The sequence below is a fragment of the Chionomys nivalis genome, chromosome X (assembly GCF_950005125.1).
Source record: "Chionomys nivalis chromosome X, mChiNiv1.1, whole genome shotgun sequence".
In the NCBI taxonomy this organism is placed as follows: domain Eukaryota; kingdom Metazoa; phylum Chordata; class Mammalia; order Rodentia; family Cricetidae; genus Chionomys; species Chionomys nivalis.
The window spans coordinates 20,497,208-20,513,759 of NC_080112.1; the positions used below are offsets into that span (position 1 = coordinate 20,497,208).

Here is a 16,552-nt window from a genome sequence, read left to right on the forward strand (position 1 = left end):
CTGGCGCCCTCTGGCCTGCAGGCATCCATGGAGGCAGAATGTTGTATACATAATAAATAAATAAATAAAATCTTTAAAAAAAGGCATTATCCTTAAGGTGGTCATAAAATCCAGACTCACAGAAATGCATCTGAAGGTTTTTTTTTTTTGTTTTTTTTTTTGGTTTTTTTGAGACAGGGTTTCTCTGTGGTTTTGGAGCCTGTCCTGGAACTAGCTCTTGTAGACCAGGCTGGTCTCGAACTCACAGAGATCCGCCTGCCTCTGCCCCCCAAGTGCTGGGATTAAAGGCGTGCGCCACCACTGTCCGGCCATCTGAAGTATTTTTGAGTTCACAATCCATTTTGATACATGTACATTGCTGTGGTGGTTTGAATAAGGATAGCCACCATTGGTTCATGTATTTGAACGCTTGCTTGATCCTCAACTGGTGGAACTATTAGGGAAAGGATTAGGAGGTGTACCCTTGTTGGAGGAAGTGTGTCACTAGGGGTATGCTTTGATTCTTAAAATCCCACGTCATTCCCAGTTAGCTTTCTTCAGTCTTGTGAATGTCGAAAAAGATATAAGTTCTCTTGTGCCATTAATACCTGCTTGCCCAGTTCAAGATTTAAGTTCTCAGCTCCTGCTCTTGCACCATGAATACCTGTTTGCCTGCTCTTTGTCATGATGGTCATGGACTATAACCCTCTGCAACTGTAGAAAAATAACTAAGATACTTACTTTATTCTAACCAATATTCTGTGTGGTATTCTCCAATGCTCCCCTATAAACGGCTCTAACATTCTGTTCATTCATCATAATTCATAATAGCTTTTCAGTGATTTATACATCTCCCTCCTAGTTTTCCATTCCTAATGCTTATCTCTGTAAACTACATTTTTATTTATTGTGTGGTTTACATAGGTGTATGAGTATGTCATGATGCACATATGAAAGTCAGAGGTCAAATTCCAAGAACTTGTTCTCTCCTTCCACCACGTGGGTCCCTAGGATAGAACTCAGGCATGGTGGCAATCGCTTTTAACCTGTTGAACCATCTTGCCAACACCCTGTTGCTTATCTTTGTATCTCCACTATGTGGCAGCAATGAGTATGTCCTCAAAAAACATTTGTTGCATGGATATTATTGTTCTCACTTAAAGGGCAAAGAAACTGACTCAATTTGCCCAAGTGACATAGCCTTTACCTATTTATACAAATTATAATAGCTTTATCCTTGAAGTGTACTCTATAATTACAACATTTAAAATATATTATTGTACTTAAAGGTTCAATGCAATCAATAAAGCACATAGTTCACATGTATGTATGTATGCATGCATATGGGTATGTATATATACCCAACATATACAGAAACTTGTATGTATAGGACTTTTGATAAGCATTTTATCAAAACACCCACTCAAATATTAATTTGTATATTGATATCTCTTTGTATACTTGATTATCAACAACTGGATATATGCATTTTAGGGAGAACAGAGGGAAAGAATAGGGGAAGTGGGAAGAAGTTAATAAAACAGAACACAGGCTTCAGACTAGATGTACATCTGTTCAAAGATTGTAAACTACTACTGTAATAGCAACTGCATGTGCTACTGTGAACTCTCATCTTGGCTCAAACTTTTCTTATTATCACTTTGTACTCATAGAAGACAACTGCAGGATTTTCAACATATCAGCAATCTTAAAGGCTGGAGGAAGCACACAAGTATTAGAAAGCCTATTTTTTTATTCAACTAAATGGAAAGGCAAGATGTAAGAATGAAAACGACATCTTTACATTACTTTAAAAATGAACAGATCTAAGTGTGTTGATGCACATTTAGAATTCTAGCACTCATAAGATTGAGGCAGGTGAATGACGCATTCAAGGACAGCCTGCACCAGACTTAAAAGAAAAAGTTTCCACTTACTGAACCATATATGGTCCTTTATAACTACACAAAAAAAATGGTCTTAAAGGCGTTAATATTCATTAACTCTTTTCTATCTTTATTGATGCTGATGAATGATTAGTGTTGTAAGGACTCATTATAGATTAATAAGGTTATAGCAGAACCTTGAATTGGAAGACAATGAACAGTAAGGAACTTTGTAAAAGGAAAGATCATGGCAGCTAATGCAGTATACAGCACCACAAAACAGATTCCAATAGTCAAATGAAAAAGGTATTTCCAGGGCTGGAGAGATGGCTCAGTGGTTAAGAGCACTGACTGCTTTTCCAGAGGTCCTGAGTTCAATTCCCAGCAACCACATGGTGGTTCACAGCCATCTATAATGAGACCTGGTGCCCCCTTCTGGCTTGTGGGCACACATGGAAGGAATGCTGTACACATAATATAACAAATAAATATTTTTTAAAAAAAGGTATTTCCAAAGATGAAACAAAAGGTTAACTTGTTCAAATGATAAAGTGGGAAGCCCCAAATCTAGAACTGCCTAGACTCCATGCCTTCTACTTTTATCAAGACTTTTCAAGCCTTCCCACCTAAATTCTAATAAAAATTAGCTATTAACAAAGAAAAAACATAAAGAAGCAACCTGGGAAGGTCAAGTGGAAAGAGAAAACAGAGACTAAGTACAAAGCTTAGTACTACCATGGCAAAGAGAAAATTTCACCTATCACATTAGCTGATTCCAGCTCTGGGGCAGAAATGTTCAAGAATAAGCTTGGAACATTCAGACATACTGATAACAAGGAAACTACAAAAGACTAGGGTTTGTGCCAGGAATAATCAGGAACCAACTTTATAATGTTATAAAGTCCTCCTAGCAGAACATAATACCATTTGTACTTCAAAACATTAGATTCACAAATGTTTATATCCATAAGTATCTAGTCATATGCATTTTCAAAACCCTCTGAAACTACCAAGAAACCAAATCATTATATCAAAAGTTGTATTTAGGGGCTAGAGAGATGACTCAGTGATTAAGAGAGTTTCCTGCTCTTGCAGAGAACTGGAGCTTAGTTTCAAGAACCAAAATGACCTTTAACTCCAGCTCTAAGGGCTCCAATACCCTTTTCTGCCCTCCAAGGGCACCCATACATAGCATACACTAAAGATATATAAACAATTTTTTTTAAAAAAAGTGAAGCTGTGTTTAAAAGGAGAAAAGCTGGGTGTGAATCATACCTGTAATCCCAGCACTCAGGAGGCAAAAGCAGGAGGATACCATAAACTTAAAAGCCTGCCTGGGCTGCATAGTGAGTTCCAAGCCAGACCTAAAAAGAAAAGGAACTGAGTAGACAACTCAGTCAGTATATGCTTACTTACAAGCACAGGGTCTTAAGTTCCAGAACCCACATTTAAAACAAAACAAACAAAAACAACTAGGTGTAGTGTGCTTAGAATAACATCATTAGGAAGGCAGAGAAGATCCTATCTCAAAGACAACAAGAAATAAATGTAAGTGAACAGCAACTGAGGAATGACACTTGAAGCAAGTCTGGACACACGGACACACACACTTTTTTTAAGAGACAAAAACTGAGTATTCATCCTGCTTAATCAAGTTAAAAAATGAGGGTAAACATAAAATGCCAGCATTGAAACATTATCATTTCACTGTCACCAACCCTTTAATGAACTCAAAGAAAACTCACATCATCAAAACACAACACTGTGAATGAACACATACCCTCCAATGCTTGTCAAAGGGAATGAACCTGAATTTATCACACCTCTGGACCCAGCTGCCAATGTGCAGGAAATAGAACATCTGAGACTACAATTTGAGAATCCCTGCAACAGAGGGTTTCAAAACTGCTTTTAGCTGAAGGCAATAAACTGTTCTCAACCTTGGTCAGAAGTTTCTTTTTGCAGTTAATGTAGACTAAGTGACTAGTGGTCACCCATAAATGGGCAATATATATCGACCCTGCTCCAAAGCTCAGGGAATATTTAGGAAGAGGAGTCAGAAAGAATGTAAGAGCCAGAGGACAAGGAGGAATGCTATAAAATAATGTCTTCTGGATATGGCATAGTATTGTACTCACAAACTCACAGCAGCTGTGGTACCTGTCTGCACAAGATCAAGCCAATCAAAATTCCAACATGGATAAGAAAGGAACATCAGCACCTACCCCTACCTGAGGAGTTACCAGTAGCTGATGGCTATTGGGGAAGAGAGTCATTTTTCTTCAGGAAAGTGGCCACTGGTAAGTTGCACATGCTCCAGATGACTCCACACCAATGCACATATGAACAACAATTATCAGACTCCATCATTTTTTTAAAGAGTAGAACTATGAAGCTGGGACAGGAATTAGGAAAGTTAATGATCAAAATGAACTATATATACATGTGAAATTCTCAAAGAATGTATTTATTTTAGCTGAAGATGATACTAAACAAGACTAAAGAATGAAGTATTTCACTCAATCTGAGAAAGCAGTCTAGAAATAAAAACATTCTGCCCTAACAGATATATACTAATGCTCTGATTATTAGCACCATCACTTGGAAATCCACAAATGCAAAACCTATTCCGCCTCAAATTATAAAATCAGAAATTGGGGTTAGGACATAGCAATTTATTTTAAAGTTTCAAAGTCACTGTTTTGTCTATTTTTTGGGGGGGAGAGGGGAGGGTTCATAGCCTTGGCTGTCCTGAAACTAGCTCTAAAACCAGGCTGTCCTCAAATTCATGTCCTCAAACTCAGAGATCCACCTGCCTGTACCTCCCGAGTACTGAGATTAAAGGCATGCTCGACCACTGGCTTCAGAATCACTGTTTTAAGTATGATGCATGCATTAACCCAGTTCAACTTATCCAAAATCCTAAATGATAATAGGTAAAACTTTATAGAGGAACAACTACACTTCAGCACAAAGAGGTTAATTTATACAGTATGATACCGTAGATAAGAAACAGGGTCAGAACTTGGACTGAGGGAATCTTCTTAATGGTTATACAGAAGTCTTTCCACCAGTAAGAACTCAAAAGGAGAGCTTCCAGCAGTAGCACATATCTTAGTTCAGCTACTCATGGCTAAAGCAAGAGAATCACCTGAGCATAAGCATTCAAAGCTAATTTGAATTGGAAATTAATTAATTAAATTAGTTGGAAAAACACCAGCAAAGACCAGAATATGCCAATAAAAAATAGGCAAATAAATTTAGCAAATAACAACCATAAAAGTTATCTTTAAAAGCTGTTCCAAATATAAGCACCCACCCAATATTTCTTTTTTTTCTTTTTTTTTTGGTTTTTCGAGACAGGGTTTCTCTGTGGTTTTGGAGCCTGTCCTGGAACTAGCTCTTGTAGACCAGGATGGTCTGGAACTCACAGAGATCCGCCTGCGTCTGCCTCCAGAGTGCTGGGATTAAAGGCGTGGGCCACCACTGCCCGGCTCCCACCCAATATTTCTAATTATAAAGATTTAAAACCTGAGTTGTGCTAAAGGTGATACATAAATCCATAGCAGTTTTTTGTGATTAGCAACTTTTTAACTTTTTAAGATTTATTTTGCCGGGCGGTGGTGGCGCACGCCTTTAATCCCAGTACTCAGGAGGCAGAGGCAGGCAAATCTCTGTGAGTTCGGGATCAGCCTGGTCTACAAGAGCTAGTTCCAGGACAGGCTCCAAAAGTTACAGAGAAGCCCTGTCTTGAAAAAAACAAAAAAAATTTATTTTATGTGTATGAGTATTTGGCCTCACACACTACGTGTGTGTGTGAGGCACTAAAAGATCAGAAGAGAATATCAGAGCCCCTGGAACTGAAATTTCATATGGTTGTGTGCTATCATATGGGAGCTGGGAAATCAAACCTGGCAAGAGCAACAAGTGTTCTTAACTGGTAAGCTATCTCTCCAGCTCCCCAATTTTTTAATTTTAAAACATAAGTATTTAAGTCCTCCCTCTACTTTTTACTTTTAGCCCCCTTTATTTACCACTATTTAAAAGAAAAAGAAAACTACTTGCTTTCAACAACTGCTTTCTTTCAACCCTTAAGATATGAACAAAGTCTCTAAGTTGAAAAAAATTTTTTAACATATATAGAGTTCAATCAACTGAATCAGATCTACTGTACAATTTGCATTTGGTGGTACTTCATTTTTATTTTATGTTTATTGGTGTTTTGCCATGGGTGTCAGGTCCCCAGGTGTTACAGATGGTTGTGAGCTACTATGTGGATGCTGGGAATTGAACCTGGGTTCTCTGGAAGAGCAGTTTTTTTAACTACTCAACCATCTCTCCAGCCCCTTGGTGGTACTTCACAAAAGCCAAACAAATTTCATGAAATCATTTCTATGTCACCATTATGATTTTAAAAGACAACTAATGAAAAACTTTTTAAGGAAACTCAAAGTTGAAAATTAACAAGTTAACACCTCAAGCAAACTTATTTTACTCAGAGAGCCACTCCTTCATTCAAAGCATTTCTATAACCAGAAAACCAAGATGGTCAACAAGCACATCAAGTTTTACCAACTCAACCTCTGACACATCAACTAAGAGACTTCCAGAGAATCTTAAGAGCTGAATTATCCCAGACATTATCATATATAAACATTTGGTAACCAGTCATTGAAGAGGTCAAAAAAAACAATATAAGAAATCCTAAGAGCACAAACACCTGTGAACTGTCTGCCTCGTGTCTACTCATGAGATCACTGCAGAGCAACCTAACATGGTCACAGATACACAACCGAATTAACAACTTAACCTTATTCCATGGGAAGCAATGTGGAATGTGAAGGGCAAATATTTTCAAACAAGCAAGTTTGGCATTTCAATGATACTTTGAACTGGTGGTTAAAAACACACAACAAAGGAGAATTAAAAACCCAACACTGTTTCCATTGTGAACTTCCAGTGTTAAGAAGGGAGTGATTCAAATATCGGAATGCCCACTGTGCACAATTCTGTACCAGTTATCCTAGTTTCACAAACTCGGGTTTGGGCCTAAGTGGTTCTGTTTAAATTACAGAAACTGAAATGTAAATATTTAATAATTATATCCAACATACTCAAAATGTTTTCTGTTGAAAGCATGAACTTGTTGGAATTACCAAGAAATCCCTTATTTAATATTTAATCAATTTTCAAATAAGGACTTATTCTTCCAATAATGAACAAAGAGCAGAAACACCTGACCTGTGGCTGGTGATTCATAATCACATTCAAATACTTTTAAATTTTTCATTTATAAGACTTTTCCATTTTCTGCCTCTTTAATTTGCAATTCTTATCATTTTAATGACTGGCACAAGCACCCTTGTGCTCTGCCCACATTTGTATCTAGTTAAAGGCTGGTTGGAGGCTTTAGTTTCAAATCTCATTTTCTGGTTTTGATCATAGAAAGAACATAGTACAGACCCCAGAATGGATAACACTGTAAAAGTTTAAAAAAAGAAGAATGAAGGGGGCAGGGGGAGGAAGCAAACACTTTACAGCAAATGAAATAGGTACAACCCTAGGACAATTATACTATAATTGAGTATAAAATCTGTAAGTAACAAAGTTCCCAAAAACTTTTAATATTGCAATTTCAAGAACTGTATTTAACAGCCAACCAGTTCTTAATAGCTAAATTCTGGGTCAGAGAAGCTAAGGTAATACTAAAATAAAAAGAACATTATAATAAAGCATAAAAACAACCAAACTACCTAAAAAACATCGCTAATACACATGAAAAACCCCAAACACATTATCAGGTCACCATCTAGAAAACATCAGCTTTTTCTTCCAGAAGGCCTATATTTCATAGGGATAACAGTAAGCGGGACCAGGGCGTGGAACTAAAATCAAACTGCCACAGAAAAAGGAACCCACGAATAGCTATTTTAGTACACAAACCAAGCCAACAGTATCAATGTCAGCTGGAATATAAGCGATTACTACCGTTGTTTGATTATAATAGGTTCTCTAGGGTCTTTAATAAGAATGTAATACACATTGCTATGGGCTTTAATTCTCAAATGTGAGAATAATATAACACAATTTAAAGAATAAATTGGAAAAAGAAAAAAATGAGAGGCATTGCCTGAAGTTTAAAATATATTTTAAGTCTACACAAACTGTTTAGTAAATACAATTTTCTCTGGGTCCAGAGTCAAACAAACTATAAAGAAAACAAAGTATCAGGGAAATTTTAAAAATAGCCTGTTTTCTACTTTTAAAACTCAATTTCTTCAATTGTGAAAATGATTTTGTGGTTATACTGTCAAGAATTTTCTCAGCTATCTATAAAATATTTACATAGATAAAAAACATGACAGGAGAGGTTTATTTCAAAGTAATTCCATGGGAAGGGGGATGCCAAAGGGTAAAACTAGAAAGGCTGAAAGTTGACAAATGTTAAAAGTACCTGGGGAAGGGAATGTCATACTACTTGGTTTGCTATGTTTCAAATTTTTATCAAGTAATTTAAAAATTATGTACTGACTATATGCATTTAAACAGTTCCCTTTAATTTAGTAATGATCTCCATCCACTAAAATTAAAAAAAAATGACATCTGATCCACAATGGAACCAAAGCAACACAACCACAAAATAGAAATCCCAACCCCATCTCCATTTCAAGATGTAAAATACAAATGCCACCCACAAAGATCTAAAAAAACTAACCTAAAATCACAGCCAATCATAGTCATCCTGGTGGGAAATCCCAACACTGTTCCAACAGCTTCCTGAAACTTCCTGACCAAATTATGGTCTACTGGTTTGTTCCTCTGAAGCACTAAAACCACTCAAGTCAGGCTACTGGAGGACCTACAAAATAAAAAGGTCAGAGGAAAAAAGTATATATTAGAATTGGGAGGTTAATTATTATATCAAAATTTAAACACAATCAGATATTTCTGAAGCAACAGCCCTTGAACACCAATTTGCATTTTTAGGAACTGCTTTGAGCAGTAACTAAAGAACTCAGAAATCAATAGCTATACAGTGTTTCTAATGACACTTAGACAATACCCCTGAAAACTGTTCTCAACCCAAACAAAATGATAGCATGTTTAACAAATGAATACTAAGGAAAATGCTGTACACATTAAAATTATTTTTCACCTTCATAAGTGCTTTTTGGCCATACTGGGAGACAAACGATAAACATCCTGGGAATTCAAGGTTGAACTTTGTCACTGAATCTTAGACAAAGTTTTTATTTGGTAGTGCCACTCCTTCCTCTCTTCTCAGAGATCTACCTAGAATAAATTAAACCTTTTAGGTCATGCCTAGATCATCATCCCCAGATTTATTTATTATAACGCTGAAGGACGAGAGTCATTATTTTGCTTAACCCATTGTAAAAGGCAATCTCAAAAGTGACCTGTCTTCCAATGAAAGAGGAAATTCATTTAGAGTACCTCCAACTCAAACAAACCCTGAAGCTCAAAACTGAAATCCACATATAGTTAATTATCAGATGAGTTACCCACTGTAAAATTTCAGTGGTAGTGTACTTGCCACCATATTCCTACTTCAACCCCATCACCCAACCAACACAGTTAGTTTAAAAAAAAACATTCTACTATTAGTCTAATAAAAACATTAACAGTAAGGAAAACTAATTGCAAGTCAAATGTGTTAGAAAATATAAAATGGCAAAAGCACAACAGAAGGTAGTTATCAGAGAGCCAGCTGTGATTGATTGCCTTTTGGGGGAAAATACTGGTATTTAGTTAGATAAACCTTCCTAATGTCTTGCATATAGGTATTAATTATCATGCTTAAAAAGACTCCTCCATACTGACCTCAGGAGCTTAATGAGGTAGAGGAAGAAATACAAAAAAACTCCCTAAATTCTCTTTAACACTGCAAAATAGCATGGCATGAAACTTCATTACTTTTGTGGGGTGAAGGACAGGACAGATTATCTTTGAAGGAGTGGCAGAAATGAGCAGGCAAGTGATGAGGCACTCCCTTCCAAAAGGTAGAACACCTGGGTGTGGTCCGTGACAGAAACATAGCTGGTGGTCATTCCAAGAGAATGATTTTGCACTAGTAGAAACTTCAAAAAGTGGGAACATATTCAAATATCATGAGCCATTGGTCATACAAAGTGGTTCATGGGGAGAAAAAAATACAAAGCAGATACAAGTTAATAGGTATTATTTCTAAACATAAAAATTAACAACTGAACAAATAACAAATAAAAAAAACTTACTCTTTCCCAGGCTATAAAGGCAGTACATAACATAAAAACAACTACCAATATATTCTCACATTAAAAAGGCACCCCAATTTGTTTTCCTATGAACCAGGCACTTTACAAATTTTCTTGATAATTCTTGCAACAACCCTTTAAGGTAAGCATTACTATTGTCATTATATAGATGAACAGAAATCTGAAGAGATCAAGGTCATGAGTTCAATGTGAACTGGAAGCAAATGCTATTTTCTACACCAGACTGCTTCCCATGAATGGGGAATGTTGGCATCTCCTCAATCTATGCAACACTGGTGCTAAAAGAAGTAATTCAAATCATGTTATCTACAAAGGGAACACATGATAGGGAATTAATTGTTTATAATAGAGGTGATGTGAAGGGGAAGGAAGTAAATTTAAAAGAAGCATGACTGTTTAAGGTGTAAAACACGTGATGGAAAGAAAACGCATTGGAGGTATGATACCTCACTAGGGGATTCTGTTCCTGGGGGTGGGAGGAAGAGTGGTTGTGAGTTTAAGGCGGAAGCAATGAGAAGTACTTAAATGGTGGCTAGCAGTAATCCAGAAAAAAGACAGCCACAATCCAACAGACTACAGAAAAGGGAAAGGGGGCGGGTCCTAGGGTTTGTAAAGTAGAAGGGGTTGGGAGGAATGGCAAAGTTTGATGGAGTGGGGGAGCGAATGAGAAGGCCACTAAGACTGCAATTATCCAACCACTGACCCGCTTATTGTTCTGCCCAGGAATGGTCTCAAAACATCCAAAGTGGAAGAAATCAGTACCCTGTCCCCGCGTCAAGGATAAACAAGCCAAAGGACCTAAGAAAATGGAAGGTTTCTATGGCTCCATACACAAAGACGGAGTAAATGCAGGGAACCAGACAGGCTCTATTAATGTCTGCGCCAAAAGCACCATGGAAGGAGATGGGGTAGACTAGATGATTCAGGCGAGGTTCTAAATTAGGACTGGGGAGGAGTGATAGGGAAAAATTTTACACACACCCCCCCCCCTTAATAATGCATCCCAATATCTACGAAGCTGAGAGATTTAACAGGGAGATAGAATTTGGGGAGGGGAAGGAATACACTAGTCAGTCTACAGACTGACCCTTCAACCTTAATTCAAAAGCCGTGGGAGCTAGCTGGGGAAGCGGAGCCCACCTCTGCTCAGGAAAAACTAGGGGTTTCATAAGGGTCGTCGCAAGGGCTGCGAAGAAGCAAGCACGCAATAATAATGCAGAGAGCAGTCCTCGGTGTATCCCCTCTCTCACCTTTTCATCTAATCCCCAGCCCACTACCCAATGAACTACCGACTCCCTCCCACACTTTCCAACCCGCCCACTGCGACGACGAAAACGGAGGCGGAGAGCGATTGGTGGGGCAAAGGCAGGCCCACACGCGGCTAAGGCCGGTGGAAATGGTGTCGCCTTAGCCGGTAAGAAACAGGGTGGTCTTCATCTCAGGCAAGATTTACCGGCACCGCGACGTTTCGCCATTCGTCATTTCCTTAATGGCTGGCACCTGCGAAGCGTCACAAACGCGGATAGCTAACCCCTTAGTACCATGTACTAGCAAGACAGACATCAGCCTCCGCCGCCATCTTAACAGGCGGACCGACCCTAGTCACTGCCCCCCCACCCCCAAGGTATCTCCGCCACCGCCGGCGAATCCCACGAGGACGTAACCCTGCTCCCGCGAGAACTCACCGGCTAAGAACGGCACCATCAGAAGACGCTGCTCGCGCCTCCGCAGCTCCTGCCCTCAGCAGCCACCCTCGGCCGCCTCCGCGTGATCCCAGGAGAACCTCCACCGGACCGGGGAAAACTGAGCCCAGCCCGTTCCTAGCCTCTCCTTACACCCAAGCCGAAATCGCTACAGCTCCGCTCTCACCCCACGCGAAGCGAAAAGCAAATGACGCACAACCTCACGGAGCACTAAGGGGCGGAGCCAATATGCCGCCGCCGGCTCCCGCATGCGCTGTGCGAACTATCGCGATATTACGTTCAGAATCGGCGAGACCTTCGTAATTCACTGCAGAATGCCGCCCGCGCCTCGCCTTTAGGAAACGAGATATCGCGAGAGCGGCCGCAGGATCCTAAAACGGAGAAAGGCGGGGCTTCGTGAAAATGACTGGGAGTTTTTCGGGGAAAGGGAGGAAGCTCTCGTCCTTTAGGGATCTCGCTTACCACGAGGTTTCCGACCCACTGCGGAGCTCGCTACCAAACCTCGCGATGACACAGCTCAGCGCCAAATCTCGGCCATGTCTTGAAAACTGCCCCCGCCCCCGATTTAGGTGTCTGGAGCCTGCCTAGTGCTTGAGGAAAATTTAAAAAGTCAACCTGTTTATTCTCACGCTTCCCGCAGGGCTGTACCAATTAGCCAAACTCCATTCTGGAAGCGAAGAAATGGGTTCCCATTGTTACCTGCCTCGAGGAATAACGTGCTATCCTTACTAACACAGAAAAGATGTTCCGTATAACAATAAACACACAAATGCAAATGGAAACAATGACACAACAGTTTTTGCTCATGGGGGAAAAATTTAAAAGACCTCTAATATCCATATTTCTTCCGTCGCCGCACTGCAGGCTAACCTGAATCCATCTTAATCTAAGTAAAGGTTCATATTATTAGTTCTACCTCCAAAGTCACCAGCTTTAACTACTGGAGCTTTACCTTAGCATAACCAGAAAGACCCAATAAAGTGGTTTTCTTCAAACAAAGGAGTCTGCCCTCAAAAGCAAATTCAAGCTTGGGGTGGGGAAGTAGGTGTGTGAAGATTTTAATATGGCAGTTTTTCCATGTCTAACCAACAGTGTTTCTCCAATAAATCTTGGGATCCAGTCTGGCCCGTTTGTGGGCTTTTCCATTCTAATGCATTGTTCTGTCTATTCTAATTTAAACATGCAACCTTCAGAGTACAGTTTAATAATAAAAGTATCCCCAATCTTTAGTTTAATTTTTAAAAACATTTTCTCGATTATTCTTAGCCATCCTCCCATCACGAACTTTAGGATTGTTAAGTTCCAAAAACTTAGTCTATTTATTGGAATTGCATCAATTGCATAAATCAATATAGAAAAATGAACATCACTACAAAATTGAGCCTTCCTATTCAGAAGCATAATATTCTCCATTTGTGCAAACGCTCTTCTTCTATTGTAGTCCTCAAAGTTTTACAGTTTACTTCCAGATATTTTTATTTTTCTTAGTATTTAGAGTGGGACTTTTTAGTATTTCAAAATGTTCATTGCTTATATACTGGAAGATTTCATATTTGACTATTCACTTTTGCAATTAGAAAAATGAAAATATCCTCAAATATAGTAATAATCAGTAAAATGCAAATGAAAGCAACAACATGTGATTTTTTACTCTAACTGGAAAAATATAAAGATCAGTAACAATTTATGTTGGCAAAACTATGGAAAAATAAGCAATCTCGCACTACATTGGGTAGTGTAAATTATTATGGCCTTTGGGTAAGGGAATTTAGACAAATCTATCAAAATTCAAAATGCATACTTTTTGATTCAGTAATTACTCCTCAAAGAATTTCTCCTACAGAAATACCCTCATACAAGCAAGAAACATACACAAACCCATTCATTACTGCATTACTTGCAATAGTCCCCTCTCCCTCAAAGAAAACAAGCTGGTGTACAACAATCAGGATATGGTTAAATAACTATAGTCCAGGCATGCAACGCAACGGTAGGTATAAAAATGGGACAAATTCGGATTCCCTGATAAGAGAGCTGTAAGACACATTGTTTTAAAAAATCAAAGCAATGAGACAAAATGAATGTGTGTCCAGCACCATACATATACATACACATCAGGACACGCGCGCGCGCGCTCCTAGTACTAACCATGAAGCCTGCCTGCTTGCCCCTCACCTTCCTTTTCCTCTGAGGCCGCCTTCCTCCAATCCTTAAAAGAAAAACTGAAGACCCGGCCTTTATACCCTCTCTAAGGGGGGCACTTGATCAAGGCTAAAGCCGGTACCTCGCATCTCCACTGCTGGCCGCTCTCTTGCGCACTGTTCGCAGCTTCCCCGCTGTCCTGCTGTCCCCAAAGATGCAGCTAGCTCTCTGCTGGAGGCCGCTGAGGACTGGGGGGGGGGGGGGGGTTTCAGGGGAAGGTTGCTGCTGTCGCCTGGCCCCTTTAGCAGTCTTTCCCGAAGGCTCCCTAAGGCCACCCCCTCCGAGACTCGGAGCCGGGTCCCGTGGGAACTGCCCCCTACCTCGAGGAGTCTAAGATGGCCCGTCCCCCAGGCCCGGGAAGCGGGGAGGGGGGTACGACGCTCACCTCAGCCGCAGTGGCTCGGCGGGGCCTGCAACTGCGTGCGGGGTCTGAGGCCAGCAGCAATACTGTTCCCCCCCCAACCCCCTCCCTCGCCCTCGGTTTAAAAAGCCTCCCCCCTGCGGCTCAGCTCACACTGGATTTAAGGCTCCACCTACCGCGCGATTAGCTCCGCCTCTGTCCCTTGAAAGGGCTCTCCTGATCCCTCGGTGGTGTATTCTGGTCACCTTGCGGGGAGCTACTCATGACCCAATAAAGGCAACTATAGATAGGATCACTAATGAACTGGGATTTGATTCTTGTACAATGGAAATCCATGAAGGGGATAAAACTTGATTTACATTTTAAAAATTAAGGAATGGGAAAGGATGGGTAAGAGGGCAAGATGGGACACATTGTGGGGGACCAGAAAAAAGGAAGAAGAGAACTACAGTGCAAATCCACAAAACACTTTAGGCACAGCGATCCCTCAAACATTTCTCCTTTATACTATGTGAGGTGGCACTGTGGCTGGAGTGCTCTGTAGAGGATCTACATTTGTAAAAATGACCTGGAAGGAGATGATCCTATTAACCTCTAATCTCTGGGATATAGCATGAAATTGGAAAGCGAAGGGATTTGGGGGGAGCATTGATTTGCAACTCAGAATGTTTCAATAAGGTTCGAATTTTAACAAATGTATCAATTTGATGTTTAGAACAAAAATGAGCCAGGTGGTGATAGCCCGCATCTTTAATCCCAGCACTCAGGAGGCAGACACAGGTGAACCCTGAGTTCGAAGCCAGCCTGGTCTACAATGTGAGTTCTAGGATGGCCAGGGCTACACAGAGAAACCCTGCCTTGAAAAAAAAGAAAAAGAAAAAGAAAAGGCACTAGTGGAAAAACCCTTGAGACATTAATTCCGACATTGCAGAACAGTGGGCCATGGCTTGAATTGGGAATCTGCTGAAGGAAACCATTACCTCCATCCATGTGTATAGTTACACAATAAGTTTTCTGTACAACCTAAGATGCACAGAGAGCCCGCTTAGGTTGTCTTGTTATATGTTCTTAACAAAGATGTATTTAGTAAGTGAGTGTTATTCCATTATAAGGCGAATTATTTAACTAATACCCTATGTTAACTCTTAATTATTATTAAAACAAAAAGCAGACATTGGAAAGGACTAGCCATGGTTCTATACCATTCATCCATCACCTTGGCTTCAAAAAGGGCTGAAAGATAATCAAGAAAATCACATCAATTATGAGCAGTAACTGATCAGAGAGGTGTATAGCTTTGCCGGATAAAACAGCACACAATGAACAGACTTGAAATCTCCAATGACAAAAGGGGCCATAAATTCACCAAGGAAAGTGTGGGGATACATTTATGCCAAAAGAAAGAGATGCTGAGCACAATCTTTCTTGCGTTGAAGAAAGCCACTGCCAAAAACTGAGCCCCCACTGCCTTTGCATATAAAAAATACTTACAGAAAAGAGAAAGGGGGAATACCACTACTAATTGAAACTTCACTATAACTAAATGTGTATTTCTAAGACTTTTCTAATGGTGATGTTTGTTGAAAAGAAGTAGCTAGACTCAGAAACTTACTCCTCCCCAAAACAGAAAACCTCTCCAGAACAGTTTCAACATGCAGCCTCACCTGAAATTTAAGAAATTTCCAGTTTGTTTAGAATATTTTTATGCCCTAGCCCACCCATTTAATAAGCACCTTCATTGTAGAATCTGGTCTCTTACAGCATCTGCTTCAACTCTTATAACCCACGGTGCCCATTCTTATTATAACCCCTGCCTTTCTACTGTTAGTTTCCTAACCCCCAAATCCAATTCCACACCTCTAATTCTAAAATCCCCTATGTACAATAGCCTTAGTTTACATTTAAGTCTGCAGCTAGTTCTTTTGCTACCTCCATTCCTTCCAATATTAATTTCAATAAGTACCATCCCCCACATACATTCTGACTTTTCTTATTGTAGAAATATTAACAGTACATATGAAAGCATGAAGAAAATAGTAAAAATTGGACTCGTGGAGCTGGGGAGATGGATTCATGGTTAAGAGCACTGGCTGTTCTTCCAGAGACATGGGGTTCAATTTCCAGCACCCACATGGTAGCTCACAA

The 16,552-nt window shown here is 39.8% G+C and overlaps 1 protein-coding gene across 17 annotated transcripts in view; it reads right to left on the reverse strand.

The window, feature by feature from the left end:
• Window positions 1-14,492, reverse strand: part of Huwe1 (HECT, UBA and WWE domain containing E3 ubiquitin protein ligase 1) — a 140,468-nt gene extending 125,976 nt beyond the window's left edge. For 11 of the 17 annotated variants that reach the window (XM_057759858.1, XM_057759857.1, XM_057759854.1 and 8 more), the window contains exons 1-2: window positions 11,827-12,050; window positions 8,581-8,724 (exon numbers count right to left, since the gene is read on the reverse strand). The gene's annotated coding sequence lies outside the window, so the exon portion shown is untranslated. The other 6 variants (XM_057759847.1, XM_057759845.1, XM_057759848.1 and 3 more) reach the window with 6 other exon arrangements.
• Window positions 14,493-16,552: the final 2,060 nt, after the last annotated feature.